The sequence below is a fragment of the Buteo buteo genome, chromosome 6 (genome assembly GCF_964188355.1).
Source record: "Buteo buteo chromosome 6, bButBut1.hap1.1, whole genome shotgun sequence".
NCBI classification, from domain to species: domain Eukaryota; kingdom Metazoa; phylum Chordata; class Aves; order Accipitriformes; family Accipitridae; genus Buteo; species Buteo buteo.
In genome coordinates, this window is record NC_134176.1 from 23,967,808 (window position 1) to 23,986,195 (window position 18,388).

At 40.4% G+C, this 18,388-nt stretch overlaps 1 protein-coding gene across 21 annotated transcripts in view; it reads right to left on the minus strand.

The window, feature by feature from the left end:
* NRXN3 (neurexin 3) overlaps positions 1–18,388 on the minus strand; it is a 1,032,385-nt gene that overhangs the window by 94,345 nt on the left and 919,652 nt on the right. The gene's annotated exons all lie outside the window — the stretch shown is intronic.

Genomic DNA, 18,388 nt, shown 5'->3' on the forward strand with positions numbered 1-18,388 from the left:
GAGTGGACTGCGCACAGTACAAAACACAAATTTCTTCACTGAAGAATTTGCTCAGAGTTAACTACAGAAGAGATTACGTTCGGGACCAGGGAGGGGAGAAGACTGTTGATAACAAAAGGAAGCTTTAAGAGTTCAAGGCAATTTCAGTATCTCTCTGGGTCAGTTCAACTACAACTACTCTCCAGAAGAATCCCTGCCCCTGTGCAAGGCCATGAGAGTCCTTTCTAATCTCCTTCAACTTCCACCTGCTGATAGTGATGTTAAGAGAACTGGTGGAAAGGTCTGGATTTCCACTAATGAGCTGGAGAGCAGAAAAAATATTCTATTTCATCACATGAGTTGTCTTTGTATGTATGACCATTTCAGGTATCATTGTCTTGAAGAACAAAAGTGCTAAAAGCAACCTCTTCAAAGACCTATGCAATAGTACTTTTGTTAACTGTTTAACTTTAGTTTTCTGAATGCCAACTTTCAAACAAGGTGCTACATTAAACATGTTTCTGTTCTGTTTATTAATTGCTGCCAGAGTCTGCTTATAGCAGCTTTGGACTCTGAAGTTTTGATGGAGATCACATGTGGTACCCACTGTGAGTGAATCCCTAAGCTTCCCTCACTACAAGAAGACAAAACTAGTTATGAAGAGGTTGTGTAATCCAGGTAGTTTAAAAGGATGTTTTAGCATGAATAGTAAAACTTTTTTTTTTTATTATTATTTCTACTGCTAATACCCTCCCATCCTAGCTCTTGCCAAAGAAGAAATAAGAAAAGTAAGAAGGAAGGTAATGTGAAGAAAAAGTAAAACCAAGAAGAAAATGTTTTTATTTATATAGACACAGGATGATAACACTGAAATGTACTCATCCAGACATCAAATGTCCACTTTTAGGTTAGTTTTCCAGCTTCCTTTTACAGTCATAGGGATCTCCAGGGGGCAGTTAATTCCTCTTAAGTTAGGCATCTATTTTAGGATGGGATGATCTCCCTCTAGAGACAACTATCTCTTTCCATCAGCTATAAAGAGGATTTTAAATACTAGCTGTAACTATCCAGCTAACTCATCTGTTGCTGAAGTTCAGCATGACGACAGTCCCACTTTGCCTGTCTGTAGACGTCTATCCATAATGTAAAACCACGTCAACAGTGACAGGTACGACAGCATGCTGCTCAAAGCTGACAAACAGCACAGGAAGGAATAAAAGAGGAAGCACTAAGCTGAATGGACTTGTAGTGTTACATGTGAGCTTGAGAAGGAACTCAAAGTGAAGCAAAACTGTGCATTTTAAACCTTGCACAGCCTGGAAAACACTTTGTCTAGCTGGAAGGTGTGTGCCAAGTAAAGAATGCAATAGGATTTTTATCCCAGAAAAGACCCCATGAAGGGGAAGGCCTGCAGCGCTTGCTACCTTTGAATGGCAGCCTGAGCTGCCTTGAAAATACAGACAGGTAGGAAAGACATTCCAGCATGCATGAAGGATAAGAGAAATACTCAGAGAAAGGATGACCTCAGTGCTAGACGGCTTCAGAGGCAGATAGATGCCAACTCCCCCACCCAGCTAAAATTGTGAATGAGTTTAGAAACATCCTTATTCTTAAATACAACTCACAATTACATTTTACTGTTATACTTCTCTTTTTGGGATTCCATTTCTAAGTTAATGCGAAGAAAGTTTAAACCCATGCCTCTTGTTTTCTATCTTACTTTGTCTGATAGTAAGTGTGACCTCAAGCAGTTCTGGGGAGCAGCATAGTGATTTTGCTCTGGAAATAAACAATCCAGATAAAGCTGTTGCAAAAAAGCCCTCTGTGTATCAGCAATACAGAAAAAATTTGGGGGTTCCCCACCCAAGCTGCAAGTGTCAGACCACTGCCTGCCTGCATAAAGAGCCACCTTCTTCTGCAGAAAGGAAGTCTTGACTAGTAAGTGGCAGGCAGCAAAGGGAACAGGCACAATTCTCATAATCCCAGATTAACATAGCTAACCATTTCTGCAGCAATCAAAGAATCCCTGATGGACTGACTTTATTTCAAGAGTGAAATGAAGTCCTGCTTTACTGACAAAAAAGAAACAGCCCTTGGGCCACACTGGGTAGCCCATACAATGTAAATGTTAGATCATCTTGAGGTGGCAGAAGATAGTTACAAGTGGGATCTTGAGCTTGTCCTTGTCCCTCAAAGGAGAAAGCATGAAAAGAAAAGAAAGAAGGCTAGTATAAAGTAACAACTAGATTAGAAAGAAGCTTGTTTCCTCATTCATTCTCATTACTTCTCTTGCATGCAGTTATTTCTAATTCACATCAGTTTCGTTTACTTTCAGTGTGAAAGAAGAGAGTCAGGTTATTTTAATTTATAGCTAGCTTAAGTCTTCACCTCTCTATAGTCACTGCTGTGACTACAGTGAAGTTACATGTGACTCAGCTTTGAAGTTAGCTGTTACAGATGAGTGAGAGCATTCTAGACAGAGGCATGGAGTTTAATGAAGGCTGACTTAACCTGCTTCTCCAGTATACATTGAATTTTAGGCTGCCAGTTCTCATGGATGAGGATGGGTTTGGAAAAAGACAGAAAGAGTGGATTACAGAAAACATCAAATAACAGGTACGGTTAACCAGAGGGTCCTATTTGTACTGTTCTGTAACACAAAACTAAGGCTAGGCAAATAAAAAAGCAGCTGATTTTAAACAAATAAATGTCAATATTTTATGTTTTGTGAAAGGTACTGCTGTATTATCACAGCTGAGTAATAAACATCCTGGGAGGATTAGGTGTTTTCATAAACAATACTTGAGGAATCTTAGCCAGGATAATATTATAAGGCAATCAATCCTCACGCTCTGGGAGTCAATGTCCAGGGACAGAATCCAAGAGAAATACAGCACACACATGCAAAAACCATGAGGAGATGCACTGGGCAGGTAACAGTGTCCTCTCAAACCTCCTGCCCATTTCATGGTCTCAGCTACTGTCTGCTAAGCCTGTCGATGAAATTAAGACTAAGCCCTGCAAGGCAGATGCCTCCCATTCCCCCAGGGAAGAGTTTCGTCCTCTGCGCTTTGCAAATCTCCTGGAAATGGGAAGGGCACACCCTGTTCAAAGGGGGCAGGGACATTACTAGGGCTCTAGTATTTGTAGGATTTGGAAAAGCAATTCCATTTAAGTCAGTTTATATCAGTGGATAAGGTTTGTATTCATCTGACATTACAATAAACAAAAGGTGGAAGCAGTGAAGAAGCAGTGGGGAGTTGTGGAAAGTTAAGAGACCTGCATAAGGAAGAGAAAGACAGTGTGGTGTGATGTGATGTAATGGCAAGAGAGGGGAGAAAAAACAAAAGATGTAAGCTGAGACAGAAAAGGTTAAGTCAGAGCCCTGTGAATTCTTTGGGGGGAGACAGCTGCCACTGACAGCACATAAACATTCCACAGCAGAGGAGCTTCAGAAAGCACAGCGGAGGTCATTCAAAAGTGCTCCACATCTCAGAAAACCTTTTTTAAATTAGAAGAAAAAAATCCAGAGTTTGACATGAATGGTTTTTCTTTGATTTGTTTTCCAGGTCTGCAGATGAAGACAACACAGCAAAGCCTGGAAAGCACATGTGAGCTCATCTTTCTTACAGAAGCCTTGAACAGCACAGCAAGCATCTCAGTCTTAGTGAGAGGACCGTGCAGGTGTGCTACTCAAGGTGTATTTTAATAAGAAACATTGCACTCCTGGGCAGCGAAATAATTAGGCTCACTTGACTTTTCTCTTTTAAAGAGAAAGAAATTCCTCAGAAGCCATAAGATTTTAGCCCGGTACAGAAGGAGCAATGAATAAACCATTCTCATGGGATGCCAACATAGGATGTGAGATCTCAGTGTAAGAGGTCAAAACCAAAGATCATTTTAATGAAAACCCTTGACAACTAATGAAAATCTTTCACTGGTTCAAGAAGGACTTCAAAGTGGCAGAACTGTCACAGAAGGAATAGCAGCCCAGAAATGAGTTATTAGGTAAATATACTAGGGAAAAAGGATATTCTGCTGAAGAAAGTACTGTATCCCATTGAAAGCTTTGGATATGTATATCCATTTGTTACTACAGAATGTAATGCCATGCAGAGAAACTTCAATAAAGCCTTGCAAGGGCATTGAAAAGCCTTGCCATATTAAGAAATAGCCTTGTTTATAATAAAAAGCTCTGACTGACATCCTTTTTTACTCTTACGGCAGTGGTTGAACATGTTAGTATCCCCAGCTGTCCTCCTCACCCACAAGCCAGAGGTTATTGCTCCTGCAGCAAGGGCAGCGAAGAAGACTGTGTGTCCATTGCTCCACAGCTCCATTTCAGGAACCAGCATGCAGTGTAACCTGCTCATCTAAAGGGGTTGGCACTGCAGCACAGGCTGTGACCTGAAGCAGCTCAGGCACAAGTGTATGTCCTGATCTGCCAGCTCTGCCAGGAGGCAGCTTAAAGGGGTGATCAGAGACATGTGAATGATGACCTACTAAATGGCAAAATTCAGTAAGGAAAGTCTTTGAGACCTGAACATTGAAGCTTTGCTGTCTCTTTGATTCTGCCACTGAAGTTGGCCACTTGAATTGTCTGTTCACTTTTGCCAGTTTGAACCCCAGCTACCTCTGAAGACAGCTGCAGTATAACCTCACAACCACCATGTTAATGTGGGGTCATGTGTGAAGCAGTTCATCTGAGATGGTATTTCCTGCTTCTCAGTAAGCAATGTGACAAGCTAATATGGAGAATGTTTTCCACTCCCTAAACTGAGCTAATTTAGACCTAGTTTGGACATTGCTTCACTGTTGTCCAGACCTACCTGTCTATCCTTGACAGAAAAAAAATAAGAAAACCCAAACCACCTACTGTCTCTGTGGATGAGAACAGCTTGCACATGTTAACAAGATACACAAAGTACAGCCATGAAATGCAGATGGGGAGGATTCTCTTTAACCAGTGCACATAATTTTGCATGTCAGAAGGGGCCATTGTTGAGGTAACAGTCTTATTGAGATCATTTGACTATTCAACAACCTTTTTTTAAATAACTGATGTAGGGGTGTCCTGATGGAATGACAACTTGGTTAATTATATCCTGCTTCTGTATGGTTTTGCTTCTTGCTTCACGGCCATGTTGAAAGCATTTTTAGTTGCCATCCTAAACTACTGCTGGTTTAGCTATACATTATTAAACAATAATTAGGTGCTAACCTACAATTAGCTATATATCTGTGATAAAAAAAACAATCCTTGGATACAGTTTGTAAGGTGCCTCAGAAAGAAATTTTGTTACTGCCTGTTTTCATTACTGTTAGCATGCATACACAGTGCTCCAGCACATGCCACGTGATCTATCCCAGAGACTGAAGCCTTCGGTCAAGGGGATCTGAAATCCACCTATTTCCCTTGCTACAGAGCAAAGAATCACAGCTCTACCCAGCAAGATTTGGCTGAAGGGACTGCTTTAGACAACTTCCTCTCCCTGGCACTATGTCAAAGGCATCAACTGGATTAAGAGTTTCCCCAAATTACACACAAGTAGGAAAGCAAATTCTGTGTCTAGAACCAGGAATGGCTGAAGCCCTGCATACAGTCTGATGCTTAAGAAGGTCAATCAAGTTAAAATTGGCATCCTGATGCTGCCATGTGGGTTACAGCTCAAATTTTACTGCTCTGTGCAAATTAAAATCACACCAGATGCATTAAAATAGAGCAGAAATGGCACCTGGAACAACATGATCCAGTTAAATGAACAATCACTACAAGCAGTGATTAGAAAAACCAGTCCCACTACAGACACCACACCAGAGTTATAGGACAGTCCACGTTTAACTTCTCCGTATCTCTTCCACGATATATGTACAACTTCCAGTATCAAGTGCTTAGGGCATGCTCTTCTTCAGTGATGTGAATTTTCTGTTATATCGCTGCTTGGTGTTTTCAGAAAACAGCCATTTTCACAAACACAGCCTCCCTTCTATTATTCTATAGTTTTTAGAAGTGGCCACCAGATTTTCTTACATAAAGGTTTTCAGTAAAGAAAATTTGTTTCTAGGAACAGTGAGTATGGCCATTCATGGTAACTGATATCTTTGACAATTTTGAACCAAAATTCATATTATGGTTTTTACCATCACTTTTATCTGCACATCTCAAAAAAGTAAGAAATTTTATTTTCTAGACCCCATACTTTCATGCAAGTAAAATTGAAAAATTAATCTGTGAATGATAAAAAATAACTAAAAAACCAAGTTATTAATTCAGTTTTACTTTTGCAAAATGAAAACCAGCCCTCCCCTTTTTCAGAAAGTACTATGGTTTTTTCTTTTAAAAGGTCTTCCTGGACAGCAAAAGGGATGAGAAATTACAGGGGTCTGGACTGACCTTGGTTTTTTTTAAGTCTTTGCCTTCTATGGATGAATTTGCACAAGACTGCCAAAAAATGCCCTGACTTGCACCATGATGAAGTTATGATTCAGCCCTAATCTAAATCTCTGTATAGTTCCACAGTAAAGGTATCAGTCATATAAATAATATATACTTATAGAAAGAGAGGATTTCTGGCTCAGAGAGATGTAATTAAGAAGCAGATTTCTAATTTCTAGGTACATAGGTGTTTTGAGTTAATAATTCACTATCTCTCCCCACATTCTTAGTCTGAATTTATGGACCATTGCAGGTGGATAGGCTCCTGAGCTGAAAAGCTGTCAGATGCCAAGGCAATACACGTGACAGGTCCTGCAAATGCAGCTTGCCAGATGGAGCTTAGCTGTACCCATGGATAATAGTAATCACTCCTCTTGTCTTCTCTGTAATGTCCTATTGGAAGAAATGGGGTATGACACTACCCAACCACTGTCACCTTTCATTGCCACCACAGAAACTGCCTCTCAGCTTTAGAAGGATGAAAAAGCAAGAGAAGAACAGCTAACAACAGAAAAAAGCTTTTAAAAAAAATAATCCTGAAGTCCTCCTGACCTTCAGCTACTGCTGTCATTAAAACAGCTTTGAATAGAATTAAAACAGCCAGTAAATTCAAAGTGACCAAACCCAACAGAAGCAGAGGGACAGCCAGCCTGTGCCATTACCTCTCTCTGCCTCTAGAATGATCCTTGGTGTTGTAAACTGTTATTTACATTCTCTGCCTTGTTCAATCTGCAGCTCTCTCAGGGAAGGTGATAACATTGCCCTCCTTTCACCCTCTTTCCCCTCTCCCAGCAGAAGCCCTGATGCCATTTAACTTTCTAATTGTCTGTCTGCCTTTGATGCCTCGTGTCCACCACTACAATACCAAGCAGGAAAGCATAAATCCCCGCCAAGATTTGCAGCAGGAGAGCTTTCCAAGCCCCACCAAAGAAGATCTGGCCTTGTGGAAGTGAGAGAGCAATTCAGACTCAGAATTTGATCCAGGGACCTAGCTGAAACTGCACAACAAACCATCATAAAAAGAGCAAGGCACAGACTGCAGGGCTGCAACTCACTCTAATTGCTACAGCATTTCCTAAGGCTAAAGTGAACATTGCAGATCCTGGTCCTTAGTAATCCACAGCCAGGCTCTTGCCCTCCTTTCCAGTTCTTGCCAACTTCCTCCCTCCCTTCCCTCCAGGAATCACGTGGAGCAGAAGCTAACACCATTCCATGGCCTCAGGTAACAAAGGACAAAACAACCAACTTGCAAGCATCAGACATTAGCTGAGAGGCAGCCAGAGAGACACCAAGCCTTTTCACAGCAGATTGTAAGTGGTTCTTGCTTCTTGCCAGGGCAACAAATGCTACAGCCAAGCAAGCAGAAATTTCTCTGCTGTGCTTGAGTCCATAAACAGAAGGACAACGTGTGATCAGCCATCTGAGCACCAAAGAATTATTCATCTTCAGGCAAGCAACAATACCTCACAATTAGTCAGGTGTGGCTGTGGAAGAAGTCCTCTACAGGAGAGGCTCCCACTGCAGTAGTTCTTTGAGGCATGTACACGACACACAACCCTCCTTCTTCCCATCTATCTATCCTTTCCACCCTGGCACTCTTATTTATATCTAGCAGCTGGAAATCCTACCTGATGGCTGGTCCCCAGCACCCACACATGGCTCTGTTACAGAGTGAGGCCAGCTGCCCTCCTGGCTCTGGAGGAAGCCCATAAGCTCTGCTGCTTAGTTCCTCCTCCAGTGCTGTTAAAGCTGAATGCCCTCAGGGACTCCAGAGGAACAGGCTGTACATTCTGACTTGCCTAGCATATCTACATTTCTAAATTTCATTCTCACAAATTGCGAAATCTCAAGACGAGACAAGCAGGTGACAGCAGCAGTCAGTCATCTGAACAACCATTGCTCACAAGCTTAAGAGCAACTTCAGTTCATTACAGAAGTCTAAACTGTGACAGAGTAAATGACAATGCATTAGGCAGTGAGAGGACAATTTAAGAAGTATATGTAAACTGGGAGACATGTATGGGACTAACGTGAGCGGAGGAGTTGCATATATCAGGTGTACAGAATCAGTTTTAGCTTGCTTTGCTATGAATATCTCTAATGAGGTTATGTCTATAACAACGAAACAAACCTGGGCACTGGAGACCTACATGCTAATGTAAGTGTTAATACAAACAACCAGCATTGCTCTAGCAGAAACCAACAGGATTAACTGCTGCCTAAATGTAATCAATTGGAAGCTAAAATAATTTTGCTTAAGATTTGGACCCTAAACGTATTTGTAAGTCTTGATCCTACTCTGTGAAGGAAGAGGACTTTATGCCAATATACTCACAGCAAAGAGTAATGAAACAGACAGCCCAGGGAATACTGATCCTACCAAAAAATTTCTTCTATAGTGTAGGTATCATCACTCCTCCTTCTATATCTATCCCATTTCTTTTTTGATGTCCACCACCATCTCACCACAATAAGAGTGTATTTAGGAAAATGAGTAGTCACACTTGTTAAAACAGACAGAATGCTGAAATAAGGAGAGAGGCAACATGACTCTTAATCCCAAATGAGTCTATTCCATTATTAGAGGTACTCCTTTCTGTATTCCTCTTCTCAAAGGGAAAATGAAATAAGGTGTGACCTCTTTACTGTATCTTTAAGTCTTTTTTCTTAAGATCCTGAGGAAACAAGACAATTGGAATCCATTCCTACTCACTCATAAGACAGGCCTCCTACTCAAATTTAAGTCATGCCCATTCAAAGCATCCATTTCTGGTTTTACCACAGCACAGAGTAAATTTTCTGCTCTATGCTGTACACATCTGTAGGATCAAAGTGGAACTACAAGGTCATAGTACCACTATGAAAGACTGAGGCCAAGGACCAGGCAGGGGGGAAAGGGACTACAACACTTGAGGCAATTTACAAAGTATAACCGATACTACCAGAATAGTGCCTGTAAACCTGGCTGTGACACAGACCAATGACCAGTGTATCCTTGTTTTACTACACAGGGAAAGTAAAGAACCATTTGGAGAGGAGGTTCGTTGACAGGTGCTGAGTGAATTGAATAGGGCTTAGTAAACATAGCTCCTAGTTCAGGACCTGTATTCAGCCTGCTACAGCCTCTTGGTTTTCTAGCTAAAATGCTGCAACTCCAAAGCAGCTTGGCAGCTCACCTCCTTCTGCAAAATGCCTGTGTTCCACTAGCTGTGGCCTGTGCCATTCATCTTCTTGCCATCAAATCTGCCCTCACTTCTTGCTTCCTGCTGTGTCAGTACATTAAGTTCTTCTAACAGGAGGAAAATATATTAAAGGAATAATAATAACACTGATAACAATAGTCTAAGAAATACATATTTCTTTCTCCATATTTCCCCTCATTCGATTAGTCTCCCAGCAAGAGCAGCATTAATCACTGGGGCAACAGATAAAAGATAAAGACCAATTTGAATTTTGCTGTGTGCTACTGAGTGTGTATGTGTGTGCTTAGGCAGCAGGGAGGGAGGCAGCAGGATAATCTGTCATTTTGTATATTTATGCTGCTGGAGTCAGTCAGGACTGGTTCTCCATTGTTACCACAGATTAAAATCATTCGTGTCCTTATACTTTCATTGGAGGTCATCTTTCAGGAAAAAAAAAAAAAAAAAGGACATTATGACCAAGTTAAATTCAAGCTATTTGTGCAAATCTCTGTGTGTGGCTTGGGCACTGAGGCTATTGCTTGGATATTAGAAGAATACAACATATAGTAGTTTTTTCTCCTTACCTGACCTGACTTTTTTTACACTGAGTTTTCCTGTTCAAAACAGTTACTGGAAAAGAGCTGTTGCAAGTGACAGGAAGAGGTGCTTTTTAGATGATCTTAGTACAAGTGTGTAAAAGTCCAGCTCCACTTGAGTTTGAACTGCTGTGGAAGAAGCCATGGGTCCTCAGATCTCACTGCCAGCAGTTCTACTGAACTGAGTCCCTGCCAGCTTGGCAAAAAAAAAAAGGACTTCCCTTTATCCCTGGGGAAGATAGAGTATGGAACAAAGCAGAGATTAAGAAGTGGAAGAACAGTTACTAATCCATACGGGTACAAGTTTCTCTCTTCTCCAAACCTTTGTCCATCCAAAATAGAATTGCTAGAGCCACCAGCCTACCACCTTTAGTCATGCCACTCTCCATCTTTAAATCTTGCAGTTTCCTTCCCGTATCTCTATGAGATAGATGTATCTCATCATCTGGATCTTAGTTCCTTGTCCACACCTCAGTATTCATCCTTTCTTTATCCACTTTCATACATTTAGCCATTACAGCATTCCCAACGTTTCCTACTCTCTGTTTCACGCCTCCTAATAAACTACTGGTATTCCCTGGAAGTGTCCTTATCCACAAATCAATTTCCTTAGCACACCTGATCTGAGACACAGCAAAATGGGCAACACAGCACCAGTCTCAAAATAATTATTAGGGAAGATGGTTCCTTCATGAGTTATTATAAGGGTGAAAAGCCAACAGACCAAATTTTCTCCAAGAACACACAATAAGAAAGAAGTGGAGCATTTGCATCCCATGCAATACCAAGAGAACTGAAATCCAATTTGTCACCCCTTTGCCTTTATTTTTCAGTTGAAATTTTGTGGAAACAAATTCTTATCTTTCAGAATATAATAGAAGTAATTTTGCAATCAAAATGAACAACTTCCCACCTACTCATGTGCCATCTAAGGGAGAAGAGAAAGGATTGGTGGTTGCATAGCCTGTCTTGCTAATTGCTACTTTTAAGAGCTGTACCGTGACAGACATATCTTGCAAATCAGTGACAACTCATCCCACAGATGAAAAAGAAACTAGCAGAAATCCTTCTGTATCTGCTAGTTAACACCACCATCATTCTACAGAAAACCCAAGGCACTAATTAGATGGTTTCAGAAAGCGGGTCTGTCACAACAGCATGGATGTGTTTCTAATTTCTGCACATTCATTCAAATATGAGCTAGGAAAGTTAAGGGGTACATTCCCACCTCTCAGCCAGTCTTGTTAAAAAATTCCAAACAAATAAAATGGAACTATATGCTCTGGAAGTATTTTGGCAATGTCTGCAGCTTCTAGGCATTTCCTTGAAGTATATAAATAGCAAGCAGAGCAGATATGCTATAACAAAACGTGAGCGAATCCTCCAACTACATTTGAGCTATAACAATTGATTCTACTCCATTTATTTCCAAGCACTTGCTTTTGTAGTATTGGATCTCTTCATCATATATTGTCGCTGCACAACCGTCCTAGAACAACACACTTGTCCTATTCTTTCATTTGGCTTGTGATCAAATGTATGGTCAACTATTGTAGCTTTAGTTCCTGAACACTGTATTAAGCAGATTTTGAAAATAATCTTCCACGTGACTTTCAAGAATCCTTTCTGGCAGGGCAAATGACATGTCTAAATAAACCAAGGGGTACCGTGCCCTAAAAAAATAAAGTACATACTCATGTTTCTAAGGTTACTTTCCAAAAAAGGTATGCCTGCCTGCCTGTCTGAAGAAGGTAGGTGTCAGTTTTCTACAGCTGTTATTACAGCTTCTTACCCTTTTAATACTGAAAAGGATGTGCTTTTTGGTCACCTAAAATCAAACACTTCAATGAGTTCTTGATCAAGATAAAAAAATTCATCAGAGAAATACTAAAAAAGTGCTGAAATCCTAGAAAAGTGCTAGACCAGCCCACCCTTCATATGCTGGGCCATATCTTCATTTCCAAAATTCAAAGTAGAACAGAACTGGGTACATGTGTCAAAAACACAAGCTGAAATTTTGCTGCAAGTCCCAAATGATTGTTCAGATCTGCAGATTAAAGGCAATGTAAACTCAACCTTTGTAGAAATTAATCAGCTAACTTGGGCCCTCTGTAAACTATTAGGCTGAAGAAATAAAAAGACAATGTGGGTCCCAGCAGAACACACAATGGAGTGGCTGAAGTGACTACTTGACAACACTACTATATAAAAACTGGTTATCTATATTTTGAGAAATCATACTATGCGTCAACTAGTGGCACTCAAGTTTGCCACACACACTCAATCAAATCCCTCCCCTGGAGTCATGAAAGAGTAGTCTACATTTGGAGCCAACAATGGTTACTAAGCTAAATGTTCAAATATCACTGGTGATAACGTCAACAAATGACAGCATACACCAGCATATGCATGAGCTGTTTTACAAATACAATGTTCTTTATTACTCTAATTGTACTTAGCAGAAATACAAGGCTGAGCTTATTTCCATCATCAGTACTTGTCGGCACTTGGGAGCGTAGGCTGGAAAAATATTACAGTAAAATCACATTCCCTTTTTGGATGAGTACTGAACTCCTGGCTCACTATGGCACTTCCAGAAGTGCAGCACACCTGTCTTCTGCAGAAAGTGAATGAAATAATGAAAATATAGGATTATATTTTAGACTATATGAGTTTTATAGGTAATCCAAGTATCCTGAACACTACATCAATAAATAAAATTTAAACACACCACACCACTCCCCCATCTAATGCTCAGTTAAAACTTGGAGAATATTTTTATCCTTTTCCCATACAGAACATTATCATATCATATACATGTTTCTGGCTAGGTAGCTACTACATTACATGCCAAAGATTCTGTATTTCAGTGTGCACTAAATCTATTTATATACTACATACTTGTGAAATATTTAGAGGTCGTTTAGTATAATTGAATCAATCACTCTGTAACCTACATGAACAGTAGTTTGCATGAAAATTTTCTATCCCACATTTGGATTCTTGCTTCCACACTGCTTGCTTTCTCTGCCCAAACCACATTACCATTTAATCATCTCAGAAGAGATGTGACTGTGAATAAGTAAATGCCATTTTATGAATTTCACTGCAGCAATACAACTTCACCAACAGGACTCAGTCAACAGGACTGTAGCGCAGGAGAAAGGATTCCACTCTGAAAGATGGTACAGGTTGGGGGCTTTGGTCTCTTTAAGAAAAAATAGTTGAGGAAGAAGCAGAAAAGGAGGGATGAAAGCCAGACTGCGTAATTCTCAGCAGTACCAATGGGCCAACGAAATCAGTCTTTAAAGCAGAGAGTCATCAAAAGCTCTTTTTTCATTAGAGCTTTGCAGTCTTGGGATGAAAATGTCACTAGTGACTTATAAGAAGCAAAAACTAAATTAAAGGCCAATTTCTTCCCCCCCCCCCCCCCCCCCCCCCCAAATTATTATCTATGATTGTAAAAGAAAGTACCTAGGCAAGACCAAGGGTTAGACAATTTTGTCTTAGCTGACAGTGAAAGTCTAATTAGACTGACAAATCTTCTGTGCTATTTTCCTTTGTGATATACACTGTAAGAAAGGACTTAGCCTGAAGCTGCACGTTATGAAAAGACATTAATCAAGATTATTGGACTCTCAATAGAAAACACAGTTAGAAGGCTGGAAAGCCTAATGGTTAAAATAAAAGGTTGAGAACCTTATTCAGACCCATGCCAATGGGCTGGACTCTCCATATTGATAATGGGCAGATGCCCTCTTCTATTCTTTAGAGAGAACATTCTGCATATTATATATCATGCACTGTCATTCTATGGCTCTAAGGTCATAGCTGAAAACATCCACAAGTAATTTATTCTCGTCACCTTCAAGCTACAGTTTGAACAGTTTGGCAAGTGTCATTATCCTCATCTCAAGAAGTTGAGGCATGCGTTGCGTATGTAACAGAGCACACAGTTTCTGGTTCCTCATGGAGAGCGTAACCAAAGCCCATCTGTCCTCCCAGAAGGGTTCTGATCTCTTCTTCACAGAAAACTGTCTGTTATTTTGGTCTTGGGACCCCAGCCATCCATGTTATAGGGCAGACATATTAGGGGCCTGCCCTAGGTCAGTGGGCCCTAGGGCCTCCAGAAGCTTATCTGGAGCAGTTCTCCTTAAGGTCCCACGCACTGGCTGGTATCATATCTTGGATTCACTGAGCTGAACATGTTTCGAACAGAAGACTCGCGTATCACCATGCATGCTTTTCTAGACTGGCTTTACTTAGTAATTAACTTCAAAGATATCTTTACACAAATCATCTGAAAACTGAATGACCCAGCTGTGAATTGGACAGAACGTGCCACATCAAAGCCTATGGAGAGTCTCCTAAAAAGCTTTGAGCAGTGACTCACTAAATAAATTCTGAGCATAGAAGCAGCTGACGTGGAAGCAGAAGCCAAGAGAATGAGTTTCACTTTAACTCGTTTTCACAGAAGTCTCCCAAACCCAGAAATCCCTGAACTACTTCACTAATAATTGAAGCTGTGCTTTAAATCAGGAAATGGGGACACGTGGGATTCCACAACCTTTAACAATTGCTAATGAATTAACCCTGTGAGAAACATGGCAGCCTTGCAAGAATATGACATGGCACACTACAGTGACTCTCATCTAATAGCAGCCTGCACAGCATGATACTGTACCACATGCAAAAGCTAACAGGTTGTCTTTGAGGCCTTCGTAGGGTAACATGGCAAAGCAGAAGTCCCAGAGAAGATATTGTTATCACAGGAGAGTCTGGTGTGTCAGGGCCCTGAGACTGGCAGCAAGAATTTAGTACAGCACATGTCACTTCTGAACAGACCGTACTTAAATCCAGAACAAAACCCCATGTGAGAAAGTCAAATCAGCATTTCTACTGAGGGGCAGCAGAGCACAAGCACCATTTGCGACTCACTGAAACAAACACGAATCAAAACTCCTTTTTCTCCCTTATTTTCATTTAACAGAAAAAGGTCAGCTCTTGTTGTCTTCCTTCAAGGCCTCTCTGATGCATATCTGAATGACAGAAATGTTCCTATCAGTATAGCATACAGTTGCACATCTCAACTGTTTCTCACCCAAATCCTGCCTGTCCTCCACTGATCTGAGTTTCACTGCCTTGCAGAAATGTTATTATAAATTTTAAAACACAATGAAATAATAGACATTTTAAATGCTAATATCATTGCCACAGGGTATTTCCAGTAATATTTTTCTCTTAACTCCCTTTGTCTTGGTTGTTTATCCAAGACTACATCCCATGTTTGGGATCTTCACAAATTGAAGAGCATGTCATTGGTCTGTGCATATACTGTGTATTTTTAAAGCACTTCATTTTCCCAGCTGTTTTAGTCCAACTGTGCTCTAAAATACTTCTGGCAGTACTCAGACTACCTAATTGCAGCAGGTATCTTGGTGTACGTTACAAACAGAAGAAATCTTTGCAGTTACCATGCTCTTCTGTACTTCCTTAACAAGTGATGTGTAAATCTAAATCCTACTGAAATTCCCCTGGATTTTGTATCACTTTGGGATTGCAGACTTGATATTCTGCACAAGCTTTATATGCATTTCAAAAAGGAAAAGTTTTAGTTACTTACATATGAAAATGAGTAATACAAATAGCAAAGATTCTTCTAATACAGTAAGAATAATAATTCTTTATCCCAATTCTTCCTATTTTGCATTAGATACTTTACTTATACTTGTATCATGCTTGGTATTTCTACAACCAGAACCCTTCTGTGCTAAGTAGTGTACACGTGCAAAAAAAAAAAAAAAAGTACATTTTGAACCCACGGAGTCCACAATGTAAGCATAAAACAAGATATCACACATGGATACAGAAAAATGGATAATAAACCAAAAAATGTGACAATATTAATTGGCTTCATAAACAGCTGCCTTAGACCATCACCAGCCTAACCTCTGACAACTTTTTGGCATGCATCATGATGAAAGGAGGGTTTCAATGGGATTGGAAAAATAACCTGCTGTTGCCTTGTGGATGGTACCGGGAAGCAGAAAGATTCTTATGATCAAATCTAAGAAGTCAGCAAAAAAATGCTCGAATCATGATGATCAGAATGGGGAGAGAAGAGGCTAAACTGTGAATGGCCTTGAAAGTGAAGAAAAATTGTTTATTTCTGAGCAGAAAAGAGAAGAGAAAGCTGGAGCAAGGTAATAACTAACTGTATTTGTACCACTCATAGCCTTAGGTACCTATATTTTACGTTCCCCAAAGAACAAACTTGTTCTATTAGATTTTTCCACCACTTAGATCTAAAATTGTAAGCAGGCTTGACAATGGCAATGTTGAACACAAGCAAGATAAAATAACCATTAGGCATCTGAAAACCACAGCTGGAGATACTGCCCAAACAGAAAAAGACAATTTCTTCTCACTTTCACTGTACAAATAATGTAACTTAAGCTGACAGAATCAAATTCTACCAAGAGTAAGGAAGAAAGGAGAGCCATCTGTGCTGCGACAGCAATAAAATGGCCTGATATTGAAATGCAGAAAGTTGTAATGGAGGTACATATTGACCTTTATCTTTCTTTCAGTGGGTAGCATGAAGTGTCAAAGAGTTATTGCTTTAATATCAGCTGAGATGAGGTCATTTGTTGTGGTGCATGTGTATCCAGGAAATCACTGCTCTAACCATGTTTTTAGAAGCACTTTGACACTTTATTAAATCTTCTTGATGCTCTTTCAGCACACAGTGGTCTCTACAGGCAGAGTGAACTGCCACGTAGGCTAGGCAGGAAGCTTTCTGGAAGAGTTCCTCTTCAGGTAAGCCAGAATCATTTCCAGCTTGACCCAGCCCACAAAGGTCCAGTGCTACTCTCTGTTACACTCCTACACCTAAACACAGTTCTGCTGCCTTTATAAATTATGGAAAATCTCCAGTAAACTAACAAGAGCAGGATCAGGACCACAGACTTTATTCTTCTGGAGATGTAATCATACAACGATTTTCTCTAAAATTAGAGCTAGCCACTGAGGAGAAGAAACTGTAAATCTTTCAAAGTTTATGACAGTGACCAAGCCTGGGGTAATTTCCCCTCATTTAACTGAGACTTTGTAAATCACCTCTTGGGTGTTTGAGGCTAATAACTCAATTAATCCCAGTCAAGCTGCCAACTGGGTTTACAGAGTACCAAAGGGGGCAATGTTAAACCTTGGCTTGGAATTAATTACTCTAATAGTTGTAAATTCCACTGCAGCCCGAGGTACTTCACAGAATCACAGAATGGTTGTGGTTGAAAGGGATGTCTGGAGGTCATCTGGTCCAACCCCACCCTGCTCAAGCAGGGTCACACAGGGTCAGTTGTCCAGGACCATGTCCAGATGGCTTTTGAATATTCACAAGCATGGACACTCCACAACAGCTCTGGGCAACCTGTGCCAGTGCTCAGTCACCCTCACAGTAAGAAAGCGTTTCCTGATGTTTAGAGGGAAACTCCTGTGTTTCAGTTTGTGTCCATTGCCTCTGGTCCTGTCACTGGGCACCACTTTCATCTTTACACCCTTCCTTCGGGTATTTGTATACAATGATAAGATCCCCCCTGAGCCTTCTCTTCTCCAGGCTGAACAGTCCCAACTCTCCCAGCGTTTTCTCATAGGAGAGATGCTCAAGTCCCTTAATCAACTTGGAGACTGTTTGCTGGACTGTCTCCAGTAGCTCTCTCTTTTGTACTGAGGAGCCCAGAACTGGACACAATACTCCAGCTGTGGCCTGACCTCCTACACAATTAAGAGGATGATTTTTGTGTTTTCTTATCCTAAGTAATCAGGATTAGATAAAAAATAAAGAGAATGGTCATATATATACAAACACAATCAATAACTGATTAAAACTTCTGAAGCAGTTAGAAAGCAAGCATACAACTTGCATGATCACAGATTTCAAAGTCCTTGATTTCATTAAGGTCTTTTGTCCCAAGCAGCAGAAATTGTTTCAGGGAAGCAGATGGAATAATTCAAATTTTTCTCCAACTAGACAACAATATACCTTTCTATGGAGGTTTAATAAAGGCACACTCTGATCAATAATCACTCACCAGTATCTCAGCCAGTGTATTCTGGCTGCCACACAAGTGGTTCCAAAACCACTGCATTTTTAGGTCTGAAAACACTACTTTGGCACAATTAAGCCAGAACATCTG